The 26946-nt window shown below is 43.2% G+C and overlaps 2 long non-coding RNA genes across 2 annotated transcripts; one reads left to right on the forward strand and one right to left on the reverse strand.

Annotated features, from left to right (window-relative positions):
• Positions 1–107: 107 nt before the first annotated feature.
• Positions 108–9939, forward strand: LOC309353436. Its single transcript, XR_014161851.1, has 3 exons — positions 108–215; positions 8609–8780; positions 9835–9939. It is a non-coding gene; the product is annotated as an uncharacterized lncRNA (long non-coding RNA).
• On the reverse strand, positions 7649–26780 carry LOC309353387. Its single transcript, XR_014161772.1, has 3 exons — positions 26602–26780; positions 8581–8709; positions 7649–7977 (listed from the first exon to the last, which is right to left on the reverse strand). It is a non-coding gene; the product is annotated as an uncharacterized lncRNA (long non-coding RNA).
• Between the last annotated feature and the right edge of the window lie 166 nt (positions 26781–26946).

Below are 26946 nucleotides of genomic sequence, written 5' to 3' on the forward strand. Positions count from 1 at the left end.
AGAAAAAAAGGAGACCGGAACGAGAAAAGCTCGCTGCGCACGCGCAGATACGGACTTGAGCGTCAGTTACTTATTGGACGTTATTAATGGGAAAAAACACCGTAGTAGAACGGAAGTGACTCTTCACTTTTCCTAGGTCTAGAAAGCGCCGTTGGGAAAAGCTGCTCCAGTTCCACCGCCAGTAGCGGTCCTGTAGCGCCGCCTGGACTTCAAAGGTACGAACTGCAGCGTTATTTGCCAAACCGGCATGAAACCCAAGCAACTATACATAACACGGATCACATTTGATACGTGAAGGTGGGTGTACGTGTGTACGTAACGCCACGTATCACATTACATACATAGGCTACATTTCAAGAACAACGCTTGGAACCTTATGAGTGGGTATCAAACGTACTTCAAATGCAACTAAACAGCAAGGATTACTATGAGAGTCAGGTGGGAAGTGGGGAATTGGCACGCTAATATTATTAAGGGTCACAGAGTTCATATTTCAAAAACTTATTTCCTGCCGAGTTTTCAAACACAGAGCAGCTAATAATGAATCACACAATATTAAGATGTATCACAACAACAGGACATCTGGAAGGGCCCTTAGAGGAATACAGTGGTACCTCGGTTTACGAACTTAATCCGTTCCAGAAGTCCGTTCTTAAACCAAGGCGTGCTTTCCCTAATGAGGCCTCCGGCCACCAGTGCCCTTCCAATGTTCGGATTCTGTTCTTAGACCAAGGTAAAGTTCTCAAACCAGGACACTATTTCCGATTTTGCGGAGTTTGCAAACCAAATCGTTCTTAAACAGGACTGTTCTTAAACCGAGGTACCACTGTACAACTGAAAGGGGGTAGGGAATTCTGCACTGGGCAACCTCTGAAATATCATTGGGGGAGGGGAAGGTTGAAGATCTGGGGAGTTAAAATACGCATTTGTATAACTCCTTAGCAGTATCAGAAACACATTTTATTCTAGGCTTCTTTAGAATTTGCATTGTTCCCTGGTCCTGAACTAAAATTGCTATACTAAAGCAGTGGTCACATACAAATCTTTATTGAAAATGTGTGTGTGAGGGGTGAACCACTCCCTTGTATGGCAATTCTGCTATGTTGAAGGATCCCTTATTACACAAACAAAATGTCAATGAGCATGCCTCCAAGTCAGCATTGTGTGTTCACACTCCTGATTATTCTACAGTGCACTCACACTGCTGGTTTGTGAAGCTGTTTACACATGTTAGCCACAAACCACATCTTGAGAAACACTGTTTTAATGCATTACCCCCGGAAACCATCTTCAGTCTGATTCAAAAATCTAAGCCGTATGAAGACATCTTTCCCACCTACTTGTGTGGACAGCAGCTGATCTGGAAACATTTTTAACCCATTCTGACATGTAAAAGTGATCTGAAGTTCATTGGAGGTGGGTAGGAACAACCTCACTGCATTATAAACTGGTGATGTATACACAGCCAAAGTGAGTCGGGGACAAGGCTATCACATTGTTTCATTGCATGTGTTTTAACTTATAGGGATATAACTTTCTCCTCCTTTCTTGCCTGCCATAAAAAAATTATCTCGAGCCCAGTGTTGCTGTGTGTGTGTGTATGTTGTATGTAGGCTGGTTCTTATAGCTTTAAAGGCCAATATTGGTCCCTGTGACTTAAGTCTACTGTTGAACTCATGTTGTGTGCTTACTTTCCAACTGTGAATTTAGCTGCAGTGTATTTTTGCCTTCAAATGGAGCCCAGGTAGACAAAATCGTCTCCCGCCCCAAGCATGTGGTCACTAATGCTGATGCATGGAGTCTGGGTGATGTCCTGATCCAGGATGTTGGTCTTCACATGGCAGGACAGTCTCTCAAACAAGGATGTGCTCTCCCAAGTCCACATCTCCAGCATATTTTCACTCCTGTCTCTGCAACATCTATGCTTGTAGAAATAACGAAGCTGACATAGGAGTTGGGATGCAAGTGAGCTCTGCGGGAGCAAGCTGACTGCTAGCTTAGTGTGGTGCCACACTGTGCCAGAGCCAGTGTGGTGTAGTGGTTAAGAGCAGTAGTCTCGTAATCTGGGGAACCGGGTTCGCGTCTCCGCTCCTCCACATGCAGCTGCTGGGTGACCTTGGGCTAGTCACACTTCTTTGAAGTCTCTCAGCCTCACTCACCTCACAGAGTGTTTGTTGTGGGGGAGGAAGGGAAAGGAGAATGTTAGCCGCTTTGAGACCTCTTTGGGTAATAATAAAGCGGGATATCAAATCCAAACTCCTCCTCTTCTTCTTTCTTCTTCTTCTTAGTGGAGGCTCTTTTTATTAGCAAGATATGCAAAACCAGGAAGATACATTCAGGGCTTTACCATTTACACTTCTCCAATCCCGAGCCCCCTGGGTGTTGCCTAGTTATCTACGCAACTTGCTCCACCACATCATGTTCCCATTACAGGGGGAAATGAGCAATACTTTTGGCAAAGGAGATAAAGGTCAGGGCACTGAACACTGCTGAGGAGACAAAAGGTCAAGGAGTGGGCATGGCAGCTATATAGCTGTGGCTTGTCTTATGCTGTGGGGGAAGGTGTGCCCTCACCCTGCGATGCCATCCCTACAATGCTGGCTTGATCATGTCTACGGAATGGAAGATGGCAGGATCCCCAAGGATGTGCTCTACGGGGAATTGGCTTCCAGCTTCACCCTCAAAGGTGCACTCTTCCATTGTCTCCCAAGACGCATGGATACTAACCAATAGGTATCAGGTGTTCAGGAAGCATACATGCGGAGGCCAGGGGGCCTGCAAGGACCAGCACTCATGCTGTGCCCCATTTTCCATGCTCGTCACTTTCCACACCACCTTGGAATCCTCTCAATGATGGGTGCTTAAGAAATATTCTGAATAAATGAATTAAATAATTTTGTAAATGAAAAGCAAATTTTGTAAAAATGCTGTGTGTCTCCAATACTATTCTTCAAAGGAAGCCTGACCCAGACAGAGCTGCCCCTGGAATCTCTCGCTACTAGGGGGCCATGCGTATGAGAATCTTCATTCATTTAGACAATTTATATACCAGCTCATTACAGTTGGTTAAAAGTGGTGTTCATAAAACTCAACAAATGCAATCAAGATCAGTTGCAAACCAACTATAAAATTAAAAATTTAGTTAAAATGCCTGCTAGATTTGAGAGAGAGAGAGAGAGAGAGAGAGAGAGAGAGAGAGTGAGAGTGTCTTCAGCAGTGTGTGCTGGAAGTTTTGTAGGGAGGGGCTCGTGTCTGATATCAGCTGGGAGTTGCAGAAAATTGACCCTACAATACTGAACACATGCTGAACATGGCTCCTTTGCAATATGATCTGTACATCTGAGCTATGGGAGGGCCACTAACAAATACCTCAGTGATCGGACAGGGATATAAGGAATCAGGCGTGGACTCAAGTCATTAAGGACATTGTAAATTAATCCAAGAACTTTGAACTAGGCTCAGTAGCATATAATCAGTCAGCACAAGATTTTAAGTACCACAGGTATGTGCTAGCAATAGTGCATGGCAAAAACTCAGTACTATTTGTATTGGCACATGTAGCAGCCTGGAAACAACACTGGCTGTCTGAACAAGTGGACAACATTCTTTTGAGGACCACAACCCTTTAGTCAACCACTAGGCTTCAAGAGTTGTGGGCAAGGGCCTCCAACCAAACTTCTCCTCTTTTTACATAGCAAAGGATCACATCCACCACAAAACCAATGAAAGAAAACGTTAAAAACCCACAACAGTTTATTCTGCCGTTTCTCGACACCCCTGTGGTATCTTCTCAGCTGCTCTGGGCAAATTATAACATCTTGGCAAGTGTCAGTGTATTTGAACAGCATTTATATTCCAATCAGCTGGGCAATCAACTAATCCTTTTCGCCGTTTAATTTCAGTAATGAATAAATGAACAACACTTATCACAAACAAGGCTGATAAAGCCACAAGAGTTATGGTCCTTGAAGCCTATTTATGACCAGCTTATTTATCATCCTGGAGAATGAATGTCTTTATATAAAGGCTTTTTAATTCATTCACGTCCTTCAGCCTGCTTTGTTGAAAGCGGTGTGAAGATTGAAGCGTCGTCAAGATAAGGGTTTGGGGTTGCGTCTGTGCACCAAGAGGCTGAGCGATGTACATAAAAGAATTCCGTTTTATATTATGAACACAAAGGTGAGCTTGATGGCATGCGACAAGTTAATAATCACTTGCAAATCTGCAAAGGCATTAATGTTACTTATTGAGCTGGAAGCACAGTTCTAAAGGCTTGCACTCCTTTGTTCAATAATGCCTTCTCCCAAACCCAGCTCCTACAAGTCCCCTTCAACTGAATAAATGGGGGGGGGGGTTGTAGGGTATCAAAGGCACCTGCAGTCAAGTTGGGTAAGAGAGGGGAGGATTCTTCTCAACACAAGTAGTATCTCCAGGTTGCTTAGTCCGTTAGGGGACAAATACATTCTAAAAGGACAGGTTTTATACTTTTTGGTTTGACTTTATTGAACATCTAGCAAAATCAAAAGATCCCAACAGTAAGCACTTGTATATGGAATCAATAAGGACCATCTTGTCCTGGGGGGAAGAAGCAGTAACAACTTTTTCTAAGCAAGCAGGTTGTCTTTTCCATTCTAAAGTAACTTTAAGGAGGGGGATATGCTAATTTTAGATTTTATTTACTATGTGTTGTTGCTAGGATTAATGTGTGTACCGTGAAAAATGGTCCAGGGCTGTTTCTTCTCTCTCTCTCTCTCTCTCTCTCTCTCTCTCTCTCTCTCTCTCTCCCCCCCCCCCTCCCCCCCGGTTATCTGTAACCATATATACTTAATGTTTTGCTCAATGGGGAAAAATTGAGAAGACAAAAAGAAACTCTGGTTATTCAATGGTAGATATTCCTTTATTCACCATGTATTCATGGGAGGGGGAGTAACCATGGAAACAATGCCATGATATCTTACCTAGTGGTGAGATTTTCCTGGGAGGGAAAAATGAAAAGTGACCAGGAGCTGGGTAGAAAAAAACTTATTTTCCTATTACGGTATATATATATTTCCTCATTTCTCTGTGAAAGTAACCCTGCCCAACATAAAAAAGCTCATGAACTCTACCTTCAGCTCTCTAATTTACGTATCGCACCGATCAATTTTAAGCATCATAGTTTCTATTCAGCCAGAACCAATGACGATGCAATGAAAAGAATGATAAAGAACTCAAGCGAGTGCCTTCCTGCTGCAACAGCATTCAAAAGGCACCTTCTGGGTGACTTGCCGTGCTCCCTTTTTGTAATCTGTCATCTTAATGCTTTAATGATTTTCTCCCCCAGCCCTGTTATCAGAACAGACCCAGCCAAAAGATAAAGAGCTGGATCTGACTCCGTAAGCAGGATTTCAATCAGCTGCACCTACATTTATTATTGACAGCAGCCAAGCTACCTAGGGCTGAAGTCAGGTGCAAGAGCTATCGCTAATATCCGGTTGGACTGCATACCAGAAAGAATTCAAGCCCATCTCCTAAGTCTCATTTGGATTACTTCACTTCTGGGAACGATGCCAGAAATTATGCTTTTACGAGAAACAGTGCAACAGAGCGCTGAAATGCAAGACCAGGAAACCCTGGGTTCAAATCCTCACTCAGCCATAAAATCATAATACTAATTACAAATATTAATGTTATTTGTACCCCGCCCATATCACTGGGTTGCCCCAGCCACTCTGGGTGGCTTCCAACAAATATAATAAAACAACAACCATTTAAAACTTCCCTAAACAGGGTTGCCTTCAGGTGTCTTCTAAAAGTCAGATAGTTTTTTATTTCCTTGACATCTGGAGGAAAGGCATTCCATAGGGTGGGTGCCACTACCAAGAAGGTCCTGTAATTTTGCTTCTCGGAGCTGGACCTCAGTGTACAGATTGAACGATGGGGGTGGAGACGCTCCTTCAGGCATACAGGGCTGATGTGGTTTAGGGCTTTAAAGGTCAGACCCAGAAAATCATAAATTGTGGAGCTGGAAGGGACCATGAAGGTCTTCAAGTCCAACCCCCTGCAAAGCAGGAATATTTTGCTTCCCATGCAACAGATAGTTAAAAGCCAAAGGCCTTATTAAAAAAGGAATGTCTTTGCCTGGCAACTAAAGATGTGTAACGCTGCACATTAGACCAAAATGTCTTAAACAATGAAGAGATGCAATTTGGTAAAACACAAACTTATTTTGTTAAGTGATCTAGATTGCCTTATTTTCTCGTGTTATCGTTTTTAATTGCTCAAAAGCTGGAAGTCACTGGACCTCTGAGAGAGCCCAGTTCCTGCACCTTGCCTTCTAAAGGCTGGCAGATGTTTTCTCAATGGGAGCTGATGGTTTAAGAAACCAGGACATTTCACATTGCTAGTAACAAGGGCAGCCCTGGTAGCAAACTATCTGGGAACCTCCAGACTTTTTTGGGAGGTAGGAATTCAAGGGCAACCTGTTTACAGGTAAGTCCAGGAGGAAATGCATTGAAACATGTGGGATGAAAGAAGACTAACGAGAAGACATACAGACAACCCAGCACGCAAATCCGGCCATTAGTTAAACTTGCTTCCTTGCCAAATGTCCACCCCTCTACTGGGCCATTTCCCACACACTAGAGTAGCTAAAAAGGTAAAGGTAAAGGACCCCTGACAGTTAAGTCCGATCACAGATGACTCTGGGGTTGCGGCGCTAATCTCGCTCTACAGGTCGAGGGAGCTGGCGTTTGTCCGTAGACAGTTTTTCCGGGTCGTGTGGCCAGCATGACTAAGCTACAATGGAACACTGAAACCAGATGAGTGCACAGAAACGCCGTTTACCTCCCCGCCAGAGCGGTAACTATTTATCTACTTGCATAGGTTGTCAGGAGCTGGGACTGAGCAATGGGAGCTCACCCCATCGCAGGGATTCAAACCACCGACCTTCTGATCAGCAAGCCCAAGAGGCTCAGTGGTTTAGACCACAGCGCCACCTACGGCCATTTCCCACACACTAGTGTAGCTAGCTTTTACTTATTTCCTTGTTCCTGTGCCTTTAACTGCACTTAATGTGATCAGGCCCCTCAAACTTTTCCCTTCTCTTGATCCCTAAGCCAGGAAAGGCTTCACTTGACTTTTAAGTCCATCCTGTCAGCCCTTTTGTGTCTCACTGTTTTCTTCCTAGTGAGGGAACCACCAGCCTGCCTGCCTTCTTAAAAAGTTTTCAGTACTGTACAATTCTCCAGCTAGAGCCCTGGGCTTTTATGCTGATTGAGGTCAACTGGGATCCACCAGCTACGAATGACCCCAATCAATTTTCTCTTAACTCAGACTATTGCTTTACACTCACACACAGTTAGCTCAGAAGTCATTTCTATCTCCCCAGATGCTCTCAAAGACTTTTACACTGACAACAGGACTTTTTCCTCTTTCTCTATGCTTAACATCCCTCTACACAGAATGCCCTGAATTTTTCAAGTGAAAGTCATTATCAAAAATATTTCTACTAATCTGAATGAGAGCTCCTGGTGACTGAATTTTTAAGCCTAAGGGACATGCTGGTATAATTCAAATTGTACTGAGGTTTATGTTAGAGTTTCTGCAATAGAACCTCTGGTCAGGACCTTACGAAGAGTCGAAACGTATTTGCTCTCCACCACAAGAATGAGTTTCAAAGCTTTACTGAGGAACAGTTTTAAAATAGTTACAAATAAATGCTTACAAAATATTTAGTAACACATTGCTCTTAAGCAAGCAAGCAATGTGGTCTTGTCTTTTTTTTAGTCCTGAATACAGTTCAGGACTAAAAAAAAATTTCCTCTCTGTGCTCCCAGAAATGGATCCTAAGCAACTTGTTTCTTCATCATCCCAGAACTGAGATTCTGCTGCTCATGGCTCCATTGCTGACAAAAATACTGAGTTCTCAGGTCTCACTTCCCTGTTGTAAGAGATCTGCAATTCCGTTTCTGGATGAATCATCAATTAGCATAAAGGCTGAAACGGAAACATACAAACCTTTCTGTCGCATTTTCCAGAGTGAAACCTCCCATGCCTAATGAAAATGTTTGCAAAATGTTTTCAAACACAATGAATGCATACAAACTTTACATTTTATGCATATTAAACTTATATCTTTAACAGTTTCTTACAACCAAGTGGTATATCATTTTTATAAAATAGATCAATAAACAATGGGGGGGGGGATAAACAACCAGGAGAGCAAAAAATTGGATGGGACTCAAAGATATAGCCTACCCCACACCCCAAACTCACAACAATACTTAGAATTTTTTCCCAAGAGGAGAAAAAAACCCCAACATTGAAACAGTAGAAGCAGAAGTTAGTTTGAGGATATACACTTGTGAGTAGCTCATAGCCTTGACTTGGATGATAACATATAAACTTTTACTTAAAGATTTATTCCATTTATGTGCCCCTTATATATGCCAAATGTTGCTTCCCTAACATTCATCTCTGTCTTTGGCATTTTAAGAAAAATTGTTGTGGGATGTTACTGCATGTTTTTAAATTTAACACCTTTGAATTACTGATAAAAGCTGAGGCTGAAATATCTAACAAAAATAATTATGTCCTTACCTGATTTGTCAATCACTTCTTTTCTCAGAAGTTTTCTGTGAGAGGTTGCATATTCCTAAGGATCCAGAGCTCATCTGAATGCATAACCATTCCACCGTTTTTCATTCCATTTTTATGTGGATAAAGTTCCTGTGTACCAAAGAAAGTTACACATCCATCGACAAGCATATGCAGCTGCTTCTACAGAAGAAAAAAAGCAGGTATTCAGCACTGTGAATTTAAAGTAGCTATCACCTTGAGTTTATTAAGGACAAATCTACAGGGGGCATTTGTCCTAATGGCTTGATGTGGAATCTATTCCATACATAGGAGTTAAAAAGCTTAATTGGGCAAATTGAAAGCTTGATCTTTGACTCTAGGCAATCTGAGTGCAAGTAATGGCTATACAGAGGTTAATTTTCTCCATCTCATAGGCAAAGAGGCTTTTCTGTCTATGTTGTCTCCTTTAGATGCAGAATGTGAGCTCTCTATACAGGATGGCAGTTTATATTTTTTGAAACCATTCCAGCGGCCTGCCTGCATCAGTATGTATGGGGCAGTGGTTCCTAAGTAGTTATTAAAAACCAGATTCTCTCATTTACAATTATTGTTACAAAAAGGCATCAATACTAATGAGCCAAAGAGCTTTGGAGTGTAATGAGTATGTCACTCAATGGATTATAACGCACTTATGGCAGCCTGACTACTCCACTGTCAGTAACGCAAAGCATAACACACATCAGCCAAGGATTATTTCCTCCCCAGCTCTGAAATAACTTCCCACTTTGACAAAGTAGAGATAAATGCAGATTGTGCTCGAGGCCCGCAAATCCTACAGGCAGGGGATTGTACCACGAGGCAAGCCTAGGCAGCTATGCAGAGACACACTTTTTTAGAGAGAGAGAGAGCAGTGTTTTTGTTGTCGCCAATGCACGTGACAGAACAGACACAGCAGGAGAAGGAAAGATACTACCGGGCTAGTGGTAGAAGGAGACAAGTAAAAATTAGGTAACAGAACACTGAGGCTGTTACCAGCTTAAAATGCAGCTAGGTTGCTGTTTTTATAAATTCAGATAAAATCAGGTTTAGGGAACAAACGCATAAGAAATGGCAGGATAGAAACGGGATAGATGTGGGGATTGTGGCTAATATCATATGCACACTGCTTCTCAAACCAGAGGTGGCAGCGCACTATGTGAAGAGTAAATGGGAGTGAGAGAGAGGTTCATTGTGTTGTGGGCTGCAGTCAGCTTCACCACCCACTACATCACTCAGACGTAGGATTGCCAGAGTTCCAGGTCTGACCTGAAGTCTACAGGTTTTTCCTGGCGTCTTTCAGATGGCAGGTGGAAGGCTTGCATGTCCAGGAGTGTGGGAAGGACAATTAATAATAATAATAATAATAATAATAATGTACATGCAGCTCGCAAGCTGTAGAAACTACTGTGTCAGCTTTGACAATAAAGAGTTAACTATCTGCCATGTCCATTCCTTTGGCTGGGAGGCAGTGCCTTGATAATGGATCACTTGAAAACCAATGAGGACCTTGAAGGACCACTTAAGTGATTTTTCTGCCTCTTGTAGCAATTACAATGCGCTAGACGCTGTATGATTTTTAATTGCATTTTTACTGCATCGTTTATTCGTATATATAGTACGCTGCTGCATTAAAATTTGGATTCCATGGAATATAATAAAATGCAATATAAGAAATAAAAGAAGCAATAGAAACACGATTTAAAATCAATATGAATTTTTAATGTGATGGGTGTGCTGCTTCAAGTCTTCAACCTCAAATCCACAGACATGTCAGAGACGACCTCAAAGAAGCCTGTGGACTGAAGACAACAAATTGGGAGGCCCTGCCATATAGGCTTCATGCTACTTATCACCTTGTTTCAACCCTTTTGTCTTGAGAAGATTAAAACATTGATGAGTTGCAGAATGACCTAAATTGGTTGCAAAAAGAATATTAGCACCAGACAAGTAGATGGTGAAAAGTTGAGGCTTAAGATGGGGCCCAGGTCTGAAAAGAATGGGGCTCCTAGTATTCTCCTTTCCTGGTCCCAGTCAGATCCAGATCTGCTTTGTTTGATAATGGCTAAATGATATAGATACCTTTTGACCAATTAATAAAAATGAAAACAAAGCACAGCTCTAATAAGAGGTATGACAAGACCCTTGAGTCATATGGAAAAGCTGCTATTAAAGTAAATTCAGCAAGCAGTGAACCATGTTATAATTTGTACTCTCATCCTTTGCAAGCAGTTCAGCTGCTGAGACCTTGACATTTTGGTGAGATGAGAGTATCAAGCCTAGAAACATAGGAAGCAATCAATAAACAGCCACAGCATGCTTGACAGAAAGAGTTGAATGTATGAAAAAGTGTTCCCTTGTTGCAATTAAACATCAAATTGATGGGCATCAGTCTCCATAATATGCCCACCATAAACCTATGTTACGAACAACAGATCTCCCTGGATTAATGCAAAAGAAGAGTGTTGTTCGCTTGAAGCATATCCATAGTTATTATCCATAATGGGATTTGGGGCTGTTAGGTAAGCCTGTGAAGCAGTAGGTGGATTACTCACTTCCTTGTTTTCTGTAACTCTTTCCATGGAAATGGGAGGGAAATGGTCAAGGTCTGCTATGGCGTAAAATCCTCCTCCTCCTCATTTTCTTCCACATATAGAGGTTAAAACACCAGCCAAGCAGAACAGCTGAATTAACAAACCTTCCCTTGACGCATATCTCTTTATGAGCTGGTCAGCCAACTCATTTGCTCAGGACAGAGCTGTTATTGCTATCAGATCAGATGCTGGTCTACAAGTTGGTAATCTAAGGGTTTAGCAGACAAAGCAGCAGCAGCTGGTGCCCATTGGCACTGGTAGGGCGGAAAGCAGGGAGGCCAACAGCAGGTGGCGCCAGAGTCAATGAGAGTCAATCCACTCTAGTTGTCTCCCCATCCTCCTCCCAACTCAGTTCTACAAGGGCAACGCTGAGTCTAAGGAGCGGGAAGCTGACAGCCAGAACCACCCCTTAGACTGGTTGTTAAGTAGGAAGGCAGGCAGGTGGGGGCTGGCTGAAGGCAGACAGGCTGGTGGGGCAGTGCCCCATTTGCCATAATGGAATATCCTCCGCTGAAACTGTTTCAACCTCCAAACTTCCTCTGATGAACTAACGGATAGCTAGCTAGAAAGAGTGCAAGGGCACACTATTGAGAGAGCCACATTAAGCACATCCAGCACACATTTGAAGAGTGCAACTTCCCCCAAACAATCTCCTTCACAGAGCTACAATTCCCAGCAAATTCCCTTAAGAAACTACAGTTCCCGGGATTCTTTGAAGAAAGTAATGAGCTATAAATGTGTGGTGTGTACACAGTCACTTTTAGGGAAGAAAGAATGCTCAAGACTTCTCCTTAAATAAGGAATACAAATTTGTGCACAAAACAAATCAAGAAGTGGAACATAAGCGTAACAGAGACAAAGGCTGTGCACCCACCAAACATTTAAAGCACCCCACCTTGAAACCTGGGAATTGTAGTGTGCCCACCATAGAGCTGCAATTCCCAGCACCCTTAACAAACAACAGTTCTCAGAATTTGAGAAGGGGGAATATTCCTTAAATGTATGGTCTGTATGCAGTCAAAGGTTTTTGTGAGATGTAAGTAGCACCCTGTTTGCATACAAATATCAGTTGCAGACTTAGGGCAAATCACTATACAGTACTTCAGCGTTAGCTTTCATTACCTATAAAATAAATGTGAAATATTTACATACTTCAAACCATTAGTTGTAAATAATGATCACAAACCAGTCTGCACACATAAGAAGCCGTAGAAACCATTTTAAATTGTTATGGTCATTGGTTGATAGACAGGACTGCATGTGAAGGGAAAGGGTTAAAGTCGCTTTGGGTTGTTGTTTTAAACAGAAAAACAGCACAGGCACCTTCAAAACTAAAACTTGTTGCAGCATGTATTTCTGTAAGCAAGATCCTGCTTCATCAGAGGTAATGTTTAACGTGGCCATTTCCCCCGGATTTATCCTGCTTTTTGAGCGAAGCACTTTCCCTTCCTCTGACCGAAAAGCAGCTGATCCTTTGCTGAATCTAAAGGGCATAAAACAGTCTCTAGATCAGCCTGGGAGTGGATCAAGTCTGGCAGTTCAAAAGCAGATAGTCCCAAGCAAAGCAACACGGTTTACTCACGAGCATATATCTATTAAGATAATGCTATAAATACATGCCACTGGTCCAGTCTGACAGCTCTGGCTCAAGAGGGTGTGACTCTATTGAATTGCTGTCATGCTGCAATTAAGATGGGTGTGCTTTGCCCGGCACACCACTGTGAGCTTCAGTGCTCTGGAATGTCTCCTTGCACACTCCTCCAAGTAGCCCTTCCGCTTGGGAGTGTGAGAGTGAGCTATCAACTGACGGACCAAAAAATGACAAAGTCAGCAACCTCCTTCTTGAGGATTGTGAAGTGATGGGAACAGCCATTATTGGATTCCCCCGAAGATGCTCAACCCCACACTGTCCGCATTAATATACTACAGACTAGCTGACGGCGCACTCCGCTCTGCTTGCTTTTATGACTCTGCATTTAATTTTCACGCTGCCAGGCAGCTCTGCTGTCAAAACAGAAGATGGTCATCTGCCCTGCAGCAGAGAAACCAAGAGGGTCCCAATAATCAATATCCCTCCTTCAGTCTTGGCTATGAGTGCATATCCTCGTATTTTGTCCTTCAATCTCAGCCAACACTGTTCCTTCCTCTACCATGGGCTGCAGTTAGAACGTCATTCTATGTCAAATGTCCAGTATGCATCTAGAAAAAAAATATATATTTTATATTCCACCACCCAGTCTGGCGGCGACACCTTAAAGGCAACAAATTAAGAGACATTTCTGGGAAGGCAGCCAATACTGGTGGAGGCCAAGGGAGGAAATCAATCTCCAACAACGAAATAAATTAAACACTGCCGCTATCTATCAATATTTGTCTCTGGCTCCAGCCAGCAGTGTTGAGAAAACAGACGGGCTTGTTTTCAAAGATAGCAGCGAGCTGGAAATGGGACTTTGCCTGTGCGACGAAAGGGCACTCGTTGCAGAGAGAAGTTAGTCATAATGATAGGGAACAAGCCTTGCAAAAGAAAAGGACACACAAACACAAAAAGGAGCATTGGAGATCTAAGGTGGAATTGGGTCTACGGAAGGAGAAAAGATGAGAAAATGAAGAGATTGTCACCTGGTGATTGGAAAAACACATGCGTGGATGCCAAAAAAGCGAGAGAACCCCCAGAGAGGAGCCTCTGACTGGGATCTCAAAGTGCAGGCAGGTACCCTTTCTTGCTTTGGGTGGGTGCAAAGCCAGGAACTATCAGGGGTCAATACAGGGAGCATGGTCTGGAGGCAGGTCGAGGTCCAAACATGTGGCTGGTTGTGTGTGTCAGTAAACAGCTAGGTGGTCAGGGGATACACAAGTCTGTAAGGTAGACACTGATCCAGCACTCTGTATCTGGCTTTTAAGTCAGAGCACTTCAGAGTCCCACCCCAGACCACAACGGCTGGTCATCAGCATTACCTAAGGGATTGTCCACATGCAAGGAGTGGCTCCCTCTCGTTTAGTGTCCCGTCTCCGTGCTGTTTCAGCAATGATTTGACAGTTGTCCTCTAAACTAAAGGATAGTGAAAAGCAAGTCCAATGAGAGGCATGGCCTCGGGAGAGTCCCAAGAGGCAGACAGAAAGGTTTGGCCGGCTGTATTACCTGTTGTTGGAAACCACAGGAGAGGAGAGTGCTCTTGTGTTTGAATCCTGATTGCTGGTTTCCCACAGGCATCGAGTTTGGCCACTGTGAGAACAGGATGCTGGACTAGGTGAGCCTTTGGTCTCATCCAGCAGGCTCTTCATATCTTCTTAGGTATTTGGTCTCCCATGCCTAAGGTTCCCCCTTTATACACTATGCTGGATCTCTTTGTAAAGTGATATATCCTTCCTTTCAGTGTCTTGTTGCATCTTGTAATTTAATAAATAAAAATATTTAAGGAAGATTTCTTAAATGTCTTCCATCTCCTCTCTGTCCATTTAGAGCAGTGATGGCCAAAGCTTGGCCCTCCTGCTGTTTTGGGATTACAATTCCCATCATCCCTGACCACTGGTCCTGTTAGCTAGGGATGATGAGAGTTGTAGTCCCAAAACAGCTGGAGGGCCAAATTTGGCCATCACTGAGCTAGAGCAAGGGTAGCCAATGTGTTGCCACCCAGGCATTGTTAGATTCCAGCTCCTATCAGACACAGGCAACCTAGGCACTGGTCAGGGATAATGGAAGCTGAAGTCCAACATCTGGAGGGTACCACACCAACCATTTCTGATCTAAGAGTTCATTGGCTGCACATCCCTAAAACCCTGCCCTGCTATGATCCATTGGTTTCTGTGAGACCTACTTTCAACTAATTGTGCTTTGCATCACAGCTAAAGGAAGGAAACCCATAAAGTAAGGCGGAACAGCTCCCAACTTAGCCGCTGACATTCCACAACTTTTGCTGACACACAAAGACACTTGAGCATGCCAAGTGCTAGCAAAGCCTTCACTCGCTTTTAAAAATAACTTATGAGCGATTCAGTGATTAAAGCACAATAATTTTAAAACGCAGGTTTTCAGCACACAAACACACTTTTAAAGTAGGACAAGGTTGTCATTTCAAGCAATTAGCTCATTATTCTTGTGACAGATTGACGATGACCTTTTATATGCCATCACATTATGGAAATTAGTATCTTCATTAAAAATGTAATAATAACCCCCCTTTAGGAGCTGCAGAAGTCACTTGTTCTCAGTTGGCACAGGCAACATCTAACAGCCCCGTCAGATGAGCAACGCAGAGCTTTGTTAAGTGGTCTTCTCCTCCCATTCCCTAGAGCAGGCCACTCAGTCAGAGGTACACATCATGCTGATGACTCCATGGATGTGTGTCATGCTCTCGTGGGTATCTTGGGTCCCTGTCCCAGGTGATACAAGCCTCTTAGCAAAACACTCACCAACGAGGGCAAGGGTGCAGCAGAGTCCCAACAAACCAAGGTCAAGCATGGAGACTCAGTCTAGGTCCAAAACATGATGCAGAGTCCAAGTCAGGCAACAGTCTAAGATCAGTATTGCAAGGTGTTCAGGCAAGGTACAACATTGCAAGAAAGGTGGGTGGGGACAAGAATCAGGTACAAGGAGCCAGAGACCAATGTTGTTCTGAACAACTGGAGCGCTCAAGAGGGAGGACCTGATACACGCTGGCCTCCTAGCCTAAAGCTACTGGCAGTCAATGGGTTTCAGGGGTTTCTTAATCCTGAGTCTCATGACGACTCTGGGTTTGTAGATGTACTGTATGTTATGCTGTTACTGTTTGGCTTGGATAGGGACCTTTTGGCACCAGCATTCTTGAGTCCTGTGGGGCAGGTTTGGCTTCACCTCCTCTTACATCTCTTCTCTGTTCAGAACAGATGTGAGGGTGGGCTCCAATGAAATGTGGGCATTTAAGTGGAGAAGGGGGATCAATGTAGGAGGGGCTGAACCACTACTGAGCAGGAAAAGCAAACAGTCCCTCGTGCATTATAGATTTTTGAGAGGATATTTACTACCAACCTTCGCTGGGGCCATAGGAAGTACCAACAGCACACTGGCACCCACAGGGGCCACACTGCTGACCCCATGACTTAGGTCAACATCTGAAACGATGCTTTTCCTTTTTGGGAACTCTCCTAGGTCCTGCAGAAATCAATCTCCACCCCATATCGGTTATCTGTTGCCTAATACTTGCTGACTAGCTCGAGATGAATGTGGCTCAGCTGGAATAGGCATCCAGTCCTGCTCAACACTCCATACATTTTCCTCCCAGCTGCCACGGTTCATTCATCTGACAACAGGAGTTGCATGCAGCCTGGCTCCATGGAAACATGGTCAAACACCAGGCCAAGTGACAATCTATTCCCTTAGAAAATTCTTTCCTTAATCAAGAGCTCTTTCATGTATTGCAATATTATAATCCCAAACGAGATTAGGAAGTGCTCTCTGTAATTGTTTGAAGTTAAAATTAACAACGAAAACTCATTAAATGTTTAAAATGTCAAGGAAGGGGAATGGCATTTTGGAAACTTTCTCAGAGTTAGCCAGTATGGCAATCAAACTTTATGGCCAGGAGCTTCCTCAAGACCATAAGGGGATGCCATGACATAGCTGCAGCAATGGGGGGGAAATATAAATTTAAGGAGAGAAGTTCAGAACAGGATGACAAAGGCAGATGAGAGGTATCCTACACAGGGCTTAAGTACGCTAACATTCGCACATCTGCAGGCTGAAATAAACTGAAGAACAGGTTTGCAAATAAGAACACTCCATGATTTTTATTCATTATGGGCTACTGGCGTTCCAGTCATTCATCCACGTCTATCACTACAGTACAAATTCCACACTGCACTACCGTGCAATCCAGCTCTCCCCATGGACATCTTTTTTTAAGTAGAAGTCACAGGACAAGCACTATTGATGCTGCTGAATGGTCCTCTATTGTACTGTGCTTTTGCTCCAATGAAGCAGAACAAACCCTTATTTTTCTTTGTTTATCGGAGGTGGGAAAAGATGGGGGCAGGAGGGGAAGTAGCATAATGGTACTGCCTGTCCAACATAAAAACACAATCCATGCAGCTCCTGCTCACTTCAGACACACCAGGACTAATAAGGCGGGATCAGAATTATGTTAAATGGAATTGAACTCCTACAGAGCTCATCAGATTCTCTTAGCAAAGTAAGCTGATAAGGTACCCACAGTGTCCAGATTTTACCAGCTTTGCTCTAGAGCCATGAAGGATGGAATCTCTCACTCTCTGGTTTAATGAAAGCTTAGATCCTGCTTCAACCTAAAGGCAGTCTCTTGAAGAACTTAGCAGCTCATGAGTCACAATCGCCCTCTACCACAGGGTAGCCTTTGGGTGCTTCCACACTGTTGCTATTTTCGAGTGAGATTCAGTCAGATACTGGAAAATGGAGGCTGCACTATTAAGGTTGATAAGTGGTCTTCTCCCACACCCCCAAAGAAATTTCTTTTTTAGACTTTTTGCAATATGGAAAATGACAGGAAAATTCACTGGGAAGTGTAGGATAATGATTGCTTGATGCAACATCATCAATAGTCAATGTCATGTAATCTCCTTGCAAACAAATCAAGATGCCCAGTAAAATAAGTTGCCTGGAGACACCATTCATTCATTCATTCATTCATTCATTCATTAGAATCATTGTACCTCACACTCTTTAGCGCCCCAAAGGCTCCCAGAGTGACTTACATACAATGACCAACTTGCATAGTTCTGGGGTTGGAGTTGCCTGATGGAGCTGGGCTTTTAGCTCTGCTTCCCATCTCCCCCACTGATTAAAGTGGCAATATCTGCAATACTGTATATACACAAGGACATGCAAGTAATACACGGACCTCAACTCATCTGAGGACCTTAATAGGTGGAACAGAAAGGCCCCCAGAGTCAAACTGTGACTGTTTACAGGTTAATATTTATTTTTAATGCACAAGATTATTGAACGGCAATATTTTGTCACTCTAATCTGTAGAGAAAAATGACTTAATGGCTAGCCAAGGATATGGAAGACTCAGGATCAATGCGTACCATCACCAGACCATGCTAGTTGCTTTCTCACTCCTTATTTATCATGGATCCTGTTTTGGTCTCTCCTGTAAACCTTTCACATGTGGGTTGAATAATGTGCAGGAGTGATGATTGGGTGTGGCCCAGGAAGCCTGAGGCATGGGTCTTTTGAACTGGGCCCCAGACATTCTGGACCATCTTAATTTGCTCAGAGGCCTAAATTTGTATCTATGGATATAAAGCAAGAGGTGTAAGTTTTATGCAAATGGGCTGTGCCCTGAGCTGTTAAAGTACCTAGCAACATCTCTGGTTAAGTGAAACAGAAATTGCTCATAGCAAACAGTTGTGATAACCCATTTCTTATTACTGTGGAACCAGAAATAAAAAGGGACTGTCGCAGAGGGACAGGTAAATCTGTCAATTTTGGTTTCCAATTTTTCCAGTCTTAAATTCAGTTCTCCACAATTCCTCATCAGTTTGTGATCTTAGAAAAAACCCTGCATTTTTGTGCAAAGTGCTTTGTTTGTATGCAATGTTCTCGAACACAGTGCCTTTTTGTAAGCTATTTTCACAAACATATATGCATTTTTATGGATATTTTTACCATAGTAGATGCACTTTTGTACACATTAATTCGCTGGGGAACTGAATTCTAAATTCGAAGAAGTGAGAATTTCCAACAATGGCTATGTTTTTGTTTGTATAGTGTTTTGGAAAGGTCAACTTTATATGCAAACTGAACTGAATTTCTTCCCTATACCTATCCTCACATGCAAGCTTGGTCCTGTGCTCAAATTTATTTACTAAACCTCAAGGGAAAAAATGTACTGCTAAAGTCATGTTGCATAACACAACTGGAAGAAAAGTTATGCTTCCCTAGGTGGGACCCAACCTCTGAAACTGAGCTAGTATTTGTTTGAATATTTAAAAAATGTAACAGCAATGTCTGTGAGATGGGATTATGGTCTGGGAGACTTTTTTCTTAAGAAGAATGAATCAAAGCATCGTTGCTCCACATATAGTACAAGGCAGATATTACTTAGGAAGACACTGATAGCTAGCTACATACAATTTACTGTCCCAACCAGGGATGCCTGGATCAAAAGTTGTGTGTAGCCAGTTCAGTGGTGCTCAGATGTGGAGGCATCTAAATCCACATGTAGCAGATGCATTTGGGTACATGGCTGTCCTCTGCTAGACCAGGGCAACTAACTATGCCTGGCATGCAGTGCCAGGACCTGAACAAGGGCTGGGTAGAACACTCAAATTAATAAAAGCTGGAAGCTGGCTGGCAGGCAGTGAGGAATAATCATCTGACTTCCCTACAGCTGATGAGCAAGAGCAGGCCCTGTGATTTAGACGGGAGGAAAAGGAGGAGGCGGCAGATGATCAGAAGGAAACCAGACCTCCCACCCAGAAGGGTTTTCTACTGATTTCTGTGCTGGTTTGTTTTCATATGTATTGTTTTAGTTTGGGACTGCAGCTATATTTTATTGTTTCTAAATTTATGAACTGCCCAGAGGACATTGCTAATAGCCCATCATATCTAAATGCTAAAAATAAATAAGCCAAGCTCACTTCTGGTACTGGATACTAGCAGGAGAGAAAATCTTATGGGGGGGGAAGACTGGAAGGGAAGGATCATGGGCAGGGAAGGATTTAATACCCCAACTGCACAGTCTTTTTGCTTCAAAAATCAGACCTCCTGATCCTACTTTATGCATGACTGGGAAACAACCATGTTTAAATATACAAAGAGTAAGTCAGACCACTAATATTTGTCCATTTTTGAGTGTCACATTTTAAAATGGATGGAGACAGCTTGGAGAAAATATACACAGAAGCATAAGAAAATACAGTCAGGATGTAAGCTGGGAAATGTGTGTTTATTATTGAGAGCAGAAGATTAAAACTGCAAACATTTATAGCTATTTAAATATGTTAGTATTTAATGTAGAATGAGAGGCAAAGGTCACAATCCAGCACAGATTTGAATCAGTTACCTTACATAGCACCTACTTATGCCTTTTTACTTGAATGTCAATCTCTCTGTGTTCAGTGGCACTTACACACTTGGAAGTTCGTCTAGGGCTGCGATCAGAGACTGCAGTTCTATGCGTGAGACACGATGGCAGGGGTGGGGAGTTTGTAGCACTCCAAATGTTGCTGTACTCCAACTCCCATGATCCCTGGAATGGGGCAGGCGGGCGTTGAAGTCTAACAACATGTGGAGGACCATGGGTTTTTAGCAGTTTTTGTTTTAACTTTGTTCACCACCCTGAAATTTTATGATATGGCGGTATAGAAATACTTCTATAAATAGGTAAAGGTAAGGTAAAGGTACCCCTGCCCGTACGGGCCAGTCTTGACAGACTCTGGGGTTGTGCGCCCATCTCACTTAAGAGGCCAGGGGCCAGCGCTGTCCGGAGACACTTCCGGGTCACGTGGCCAGCGTGACATCGCTGCTCTGGCGAGCCAGAGCCGCACACGGAAACGCCGTTTACCTTCCCGCTGGTAAGCGGTCCCTATTTATCTACTTGCACCCGGAGGTGCTTTTGAACTGCTAGGTTGGCAGGTGCTGGGACCGAGCAGCGGGAGCGCACCCCGCCGTGGGGATTCGAACCACCGACCTTTCGATCGGCAAGTCCTAGGCGCTGAGGCTTTAACCCACAGCGCCACCTGCGTCCCTATAAATAGATACCAACAAACAACTAAATAACTGAATATGAGCTGACTTAGACCCTGCAATCTTCACCTGAAGTCATTCTTTGTGTAGCTCCTCCATGAGAGGTCTGGAGGGTGGTAACCTGAGAATGGGCCTTTTCTGCAGTGGCTCCATGCTAGTGGAATGCTCTCCTCAAAGAGGCCGCTTGGCGCCTTTGCTACATATCTTTAGGCACCAGACAAAATCATTCCTCTTCTCCCATGCCTTTGTTTAATTAGCCAATCTATCTCAAGAGGCAGCTGAACCTATAGAGAACAGCAGGCAGGAAGACAAACCACTTTCCAGACTACAGCTAGTCTAAAACATTAGGGTGGAATAGCTTGAATTATCAAAGAAGCCCCATTTCTGAGAAGAGCTAAAATACAGCTACTTTGCATAACCAGGAATTTTGGAGACTATTGATAGAGTTGGTTCTCCTATCCTGCTCTTATTCTCAAACTTTGTTGCTTTTGGTTTCGAGTTATTTTCTATTCACTGCCTTTTCCAGGCAGAGCTAGGAGAGAATGCTGTCTGAAATCCTGGAGACACACCTGCCATTTAATTTGAAACAGTACTGAGCCAGATGGGCCAATGCTCTGATTCAGTATACAGCAGGTTCCTATGTAAAAACATCAATAACTATTAAAAGCAATAACTACAACACCCATCAGCTCTGCTAGAGGTAGTCACCATATTGTATTGCAAGGAATTCCCTACATTAATTGGGCACTCAGGATATGCCATATCTAGAAAAGACAGAGGTCCTGGTCATTGGGAATTTCAGATGTTTGGGGATATTTAGTCAATCAGTTCTGGAAGATCATGTTCACAATTGGAGTGGGAGGGTCTTCTTTTATCCACAGATATATTTTGTAGATTTGGACTTGCCTAAAGAGAAAAGGCCAGGCTTTGGTCAATCCTGCATTATATCCTCCAGTATACCTGAAGGCACGTCTCCACCCCCAGTTGAGGTTACAGGGAACCAGGCAGAGGGCGTTCAAGGTAGTGGAGCCCGCCCTGTGGAACGCCCTCCCATCAGAAGTCAAGGAAATAAACAACTATCTGACTTTTAGAAGGCCTCTGAAGGCAACCCTGTGTTTGGAAATTTTTATGTCTAATGTTTTACAATTTTTTATGTGCTGTAAGCCACCCAGAGTGGGTGGGGAAACCCAGCCAGATGGGTGGGGTATAAATATATCATCATCATCCAAATTAGCTGGAAAGTGCTCTTCCTATGTCTGCCTTTGGAGACAGTCTATAAATTTATTTTGCTTCAGATTGTGTCCACCAGAGTTCTAAATTGAGCCTGCTGATTGGATCATATGGTGTGATTCACACTACTCTCCTATTATGTCGTCTTCACAAACTGGGCTGAATTCAAAGGCCCATTTTTCAACCTTTAAAGTCATGAATGGCCTGGGAGTGGGATGCCATACAAAAACATTTGAGATCTGAGATTAATGTCTAGGCCCTGCTGTCTATCTGCACCACCACTGTTTTGTTTGGTGGGTTATGTATGAAACACAGGGCCTTTTCTGGAGACACTAATCTTATGGAAGTTCCTTCCCAGGGGAAATCTGCCTTGCTCCATTGTTGGTTGTTTTTCACAAGGCAGTTAAGAGCCAACATTTCCAACAGCTATTTTGCTGTTGACTTGTTCCATGATTTGTTCTGCTGCTCATGATACAGTTTTCTTTAAGCATGGCTTCTTCTTTTTTGGCTCATATTAATTTGTCCTTTTATGTATGCTTTATATTGTTTTACAGTTGTTTGTAAGCCACTTCGATGATCCCACAGAGGAAAGGAGGGTAAAATTTCCCCAAAAATAAATAAATAAATAAAGGAGTGCCATTGCTGGCTCTATTTCCTCAAATCATGTCAACATTTCTAGTTTGAAGTGTGCCACTGCTCCATGTTGACACAATCTACACACTACAGGAAAAAGCAAAGTGGGGAGGGACAGCTTCCATTATCTCTGCACTTGAATGGGCCTTCCTTCCTAGTACACATTTGCTGTTATAAACGTCAGCACTTGAGTGAGTCACTGAAGGATATTTGATATAAAGCTAAAATAGGAAACTGTATATTCTTCTGATTAAATTGAGGATGGTCAGAGAGGTTTGCGATTTCAGCTGCATCCAACAGGAAAGCTTGTAGGCCACAACAGATAATGCTTTGGCAAAGAAGGAGAGGATAAGGAGAAAAGGTGAAAGGTCAGTGGAACAATGAACTATGTTTTTTTGAAAACAACTACCGGTAATCTGAAAGAACTCAAGTCATTACATTCACCACAAATACAATGATGGCACTTTGCAAGGCACATTTCAAAATCATTATGTCATTATTTATGTGAGAACATTCAGAACATTACTGAAAAGAACTAGGCTGCATACAGACCCTATATTTAAACCCCCTCCCAAAGAATCCTGGGAAATTCTAGCAAGACCGAAAATGCAGAACCCTCTGCACACGTACTTGGGAAAGCCCCATTAGTGGGGCCATGCAGGTAAGAAGTAGAGTCACACAAAGAGGAACAAGCATGTGTGTATGGCATCAGATGCAGGCAGCATGTTTATCTCCCTACCCAGAACCACAGGAAGCTGCCTTATATTGAGTCAGACCATTGGGTCCATCTAGCTCAGGAATGTCTACGCTGACTGGCAGCAGCTCTCCCGATGTTCAGGCAGGAGTCTCTCCCAACCCTACCTCAAGATGCTGGGGCCTTCTGCTTGCAAGACAGATGCTCTACCACTGAGCTAAGGCCTCTATAACACCCACAAAGGCATCCTGTGCAAGTGTTTTCTGCTTTTAACTCTTACAGAGTAATGCCTTGCTGCTGGGGACCATTCAGTATGGGTTAAATCTCTCTCAAAAAACACTGCCTGAGTGCAGAGTACGTAGAGGTGCACTGCACCCTTCTAAGTCACATACATCTTGAAGGCATAAAGATAGGCACTTTAATAGTCTAAGCACTTTTCTTGGCAGTCATACTAGCTGCCATACCCAAGGAGTTGAGTGCGCCCAGGAAGATTTTGGACCCCACCCCCACATCAGTAGACTCTACCCACTCGGGCCATATCAAAAACTGATATTAAAAATCTCCCTATTTTCAGTCATTTGGCATGGGGCACAGGAAGGCGCTGCTTTAGGAATATAAACCAATGCTCCATTGGCGTGCAGAACTGGTTGCACTGTTCTCTGAATGCTGTCCAAAGTGAATAGCTGAAACATTTGTCAAGAATGCAAGCTGCAAACAAGATGTCTCCAGTTTGTAGCAAATGCCATGGAAATGCTGGGTGGTCTTCATTTCTCTTCCCCATCTTTCCCGCGGATAACATGGCAATAGCACAGTAGCCTAATTTACAGGATTGTTGGGAGGGTTGCTCACAGTGAAAAACTTTGAACGCTTAAGGGAAATGCTACACAAATATAGAAATAAATTACACATGCTTGTTAACGTAAACTGCAACTCCATCCAAGCTGTTTTTCTCAGAATAGACTTTAATAGCTGTTGCCAACTCCCTGTTTCCTCCAGGCGCCACTGCCTCAATGACAGGGCAAAAAAGGAAAGAAGGTCGGGAAGGCTTTCCTCATAAAAGGGTCATTACTAACAGCATCTTGACCTTTGTGTACAAAGGTTTCTCAAGAGTGAATGAATAAAATCCTTCTGTCTTATATTGTGACTAATTAGGCAACGCTAGCAAACTTAATCTTAGCATCTTCTTGGTTAGTGGGTTAGTAATTTTCTCTTCCAAGTGAGTAAAGGAGAAACATTTAACCAAAACTTGACTTTTTTCTTTTCACTTCAGGTTAGGGCTAGTATAATATTTGTAGGGTTAACTTGTATGGCTGAACTAGTCTGCTTATTTTGCAGGGTGGTGGCAGCAGCAGAGGAGCCTACTATTTCATTGAGTTTGGCTTTTCTATTATTACTTTGGAATTTAACTACAATTATGGAAGACAGACAAAAAAAATAAAATTTAAAAACAGCCTCTTTATTCATATGGCCATACCATAAACAAGTTATTCTTTAGGAGGTTGTATATCATCTCATATTGCTTTGGAACCTTTCAACCCAATATTCTTAGTTCCATCACATTTTAGGGCAAACGGTGCCAACAGTACACAGTTTAATTTGTAACAATTTCCAGAGAGATAATTTAATCGAATCTGTAGCATTGCAATTTTAAGGACATACACCTGTATTAATTAGAAAACACTAAATTTATCTTGGAAAATTATAATACCTCTGTATAATTTTTTAAAAAATTGTAAGTGTGAAAATGGTACGAGACACTTGGAAGAGAGATTCTTAGTATCTCATAGCAGAGTTGGCACAATGACGATTGCTCAAAGCACATTAAAACTTGATTAGACTTACATCTACCCATAACCACCTTCCCCAAAACAAAACTTAGGCTAGAATAAATCAGAGACACTTAGCTTTGCAAGTAAGTGAAGATTGTACTCACAGAGTTTCAGGAGTTACAGCAAACAATTGTTGACAGTAGAATAAAGAAGGAAAGGTTCCAAACAACTTAACAAAAGAACTTGATTTCCTTACAGAATAATCATGCAGTCTGCAAGCTGTAAACATCTCTTATTTTGCTGACATGGTTTTCCTTCAGCAGGGAGCCATCTGCATGACTCCCTCCTTCCAGGAAGGCAGAGAGAGAAGGGAAAGGGAGGAAGAGGCAAAGGCTCCTGGGAGCCTGTTGAACCCTTCTCAATGGGAATTTAAGCTCAGTGCTTGGGTTAACTCTTTCATGCAAGTCAATAACTGTGTTGTTGTTTAGTCGTTTAGTCGTGTCCGACTCTTCGTGACCCCATGGACCAGAGCACGCCAGGCACTCCTGTCTTCCACTGCCTCCCGCAATTTGGTCAATAACTGTATACTGCAACAATAACAAATCTTGTTGATCTCTCAAAAAGCTAATCTTCAGGTAGCAGATGATGATAATGCTGGGGGATGGGACAGATAAGGTTGACAAGCTAAAACGCTTCTGTATACCAAGAAGCAAGTTCCACTGAGTACAATCTATTTTAAAAGCTTATTATTTAATTAGTTTATGAATCACTTCCCATGAATTTAAAAAACAGTAGAAACCCTACTATTATAAAATATAAACGCAGTGAAAAACAACAACGCCAGCACATACATAAAAATCAATCCAAACCTAAAGGCAAGATACTAACTTGGATTAAGGTTTTAGAAGGCTTTCTCTCAGGACATGGCCAGTCTACAACTCTCACTGCGCAGACTATGTTCTCTGGGGCCGAGGGGTGTCCAGCAACAGGCTCCTTACACCATTTAAAATCGGAGAGAGCAGCAAATCACCGCCTTCTCTAGAAATTGGGCCTAGTCTTTCCTGCTCATAGTTATGCTGGGGGGGGGGAGAAATCTGCTTCCAAACTAGGACTAACTAGGCCCCTTTTCTTTTTCTAGTCGTTACTAAAGGGGCTACGGTAGAATCCTAGAAAGGGAGAGCTGCTGTTGCTCATCGCTCTTTTTTAAATAATTATTTTTTAAAAAACCGAGGGAAATGTGTGACAGAACTTATTTATTTGCGCGGGCCCAACGCCGGCCCTTTCAAACCGCCCGTTCCTACGGAAGCCGCACGGAGGACAACCTTCCTGCATCAGCGGCCGTAAATCGAACAGCTCCCAGAGAGAGAGAGAGAATGTGCTAACCGCTACTAGAGCCTTCTGCGAACTCCTCCTCCCGGCCCCCACCTTCGCTCTCAACTCGTGAAAGGGGCGCTGACGTCACCCGCTCACTCTCCGCGCGGCTCGCTTCACGTCACGCCGCGCCCCGCGCGCCGTCCCTGCCTCCGGGCCAATCACACGCGGAGAAGGTTACCGGCCTATTTCCACCCCTCCCTCCCCCTTCCCACAGCCTCTCTCTCTCTTTCGCCTGAGCGGAGGGGAGGAGATAGTGCGCGAGGCGTTTTTCGGGGAGGGGGGAGAGGCGGCGATTCTCCAGGCGTCGACCAATATCTTCCGCCGCCGGGGGAGGGACTTCCGCCCGGAGCCGGA

The sequence above is a fragment of the Podarcis melisellensis genome (assembly GCF_964234715.1).
Source record: "Podarcis melisellensis genome assembly, chromosome: 12".
NCBI classification, from domain to species: Eukaryota; Metazoa; Chordata; class Lepidosauria; order Squamata; family Lacertidae; genus Podarcis; species Podarcis melisellensis.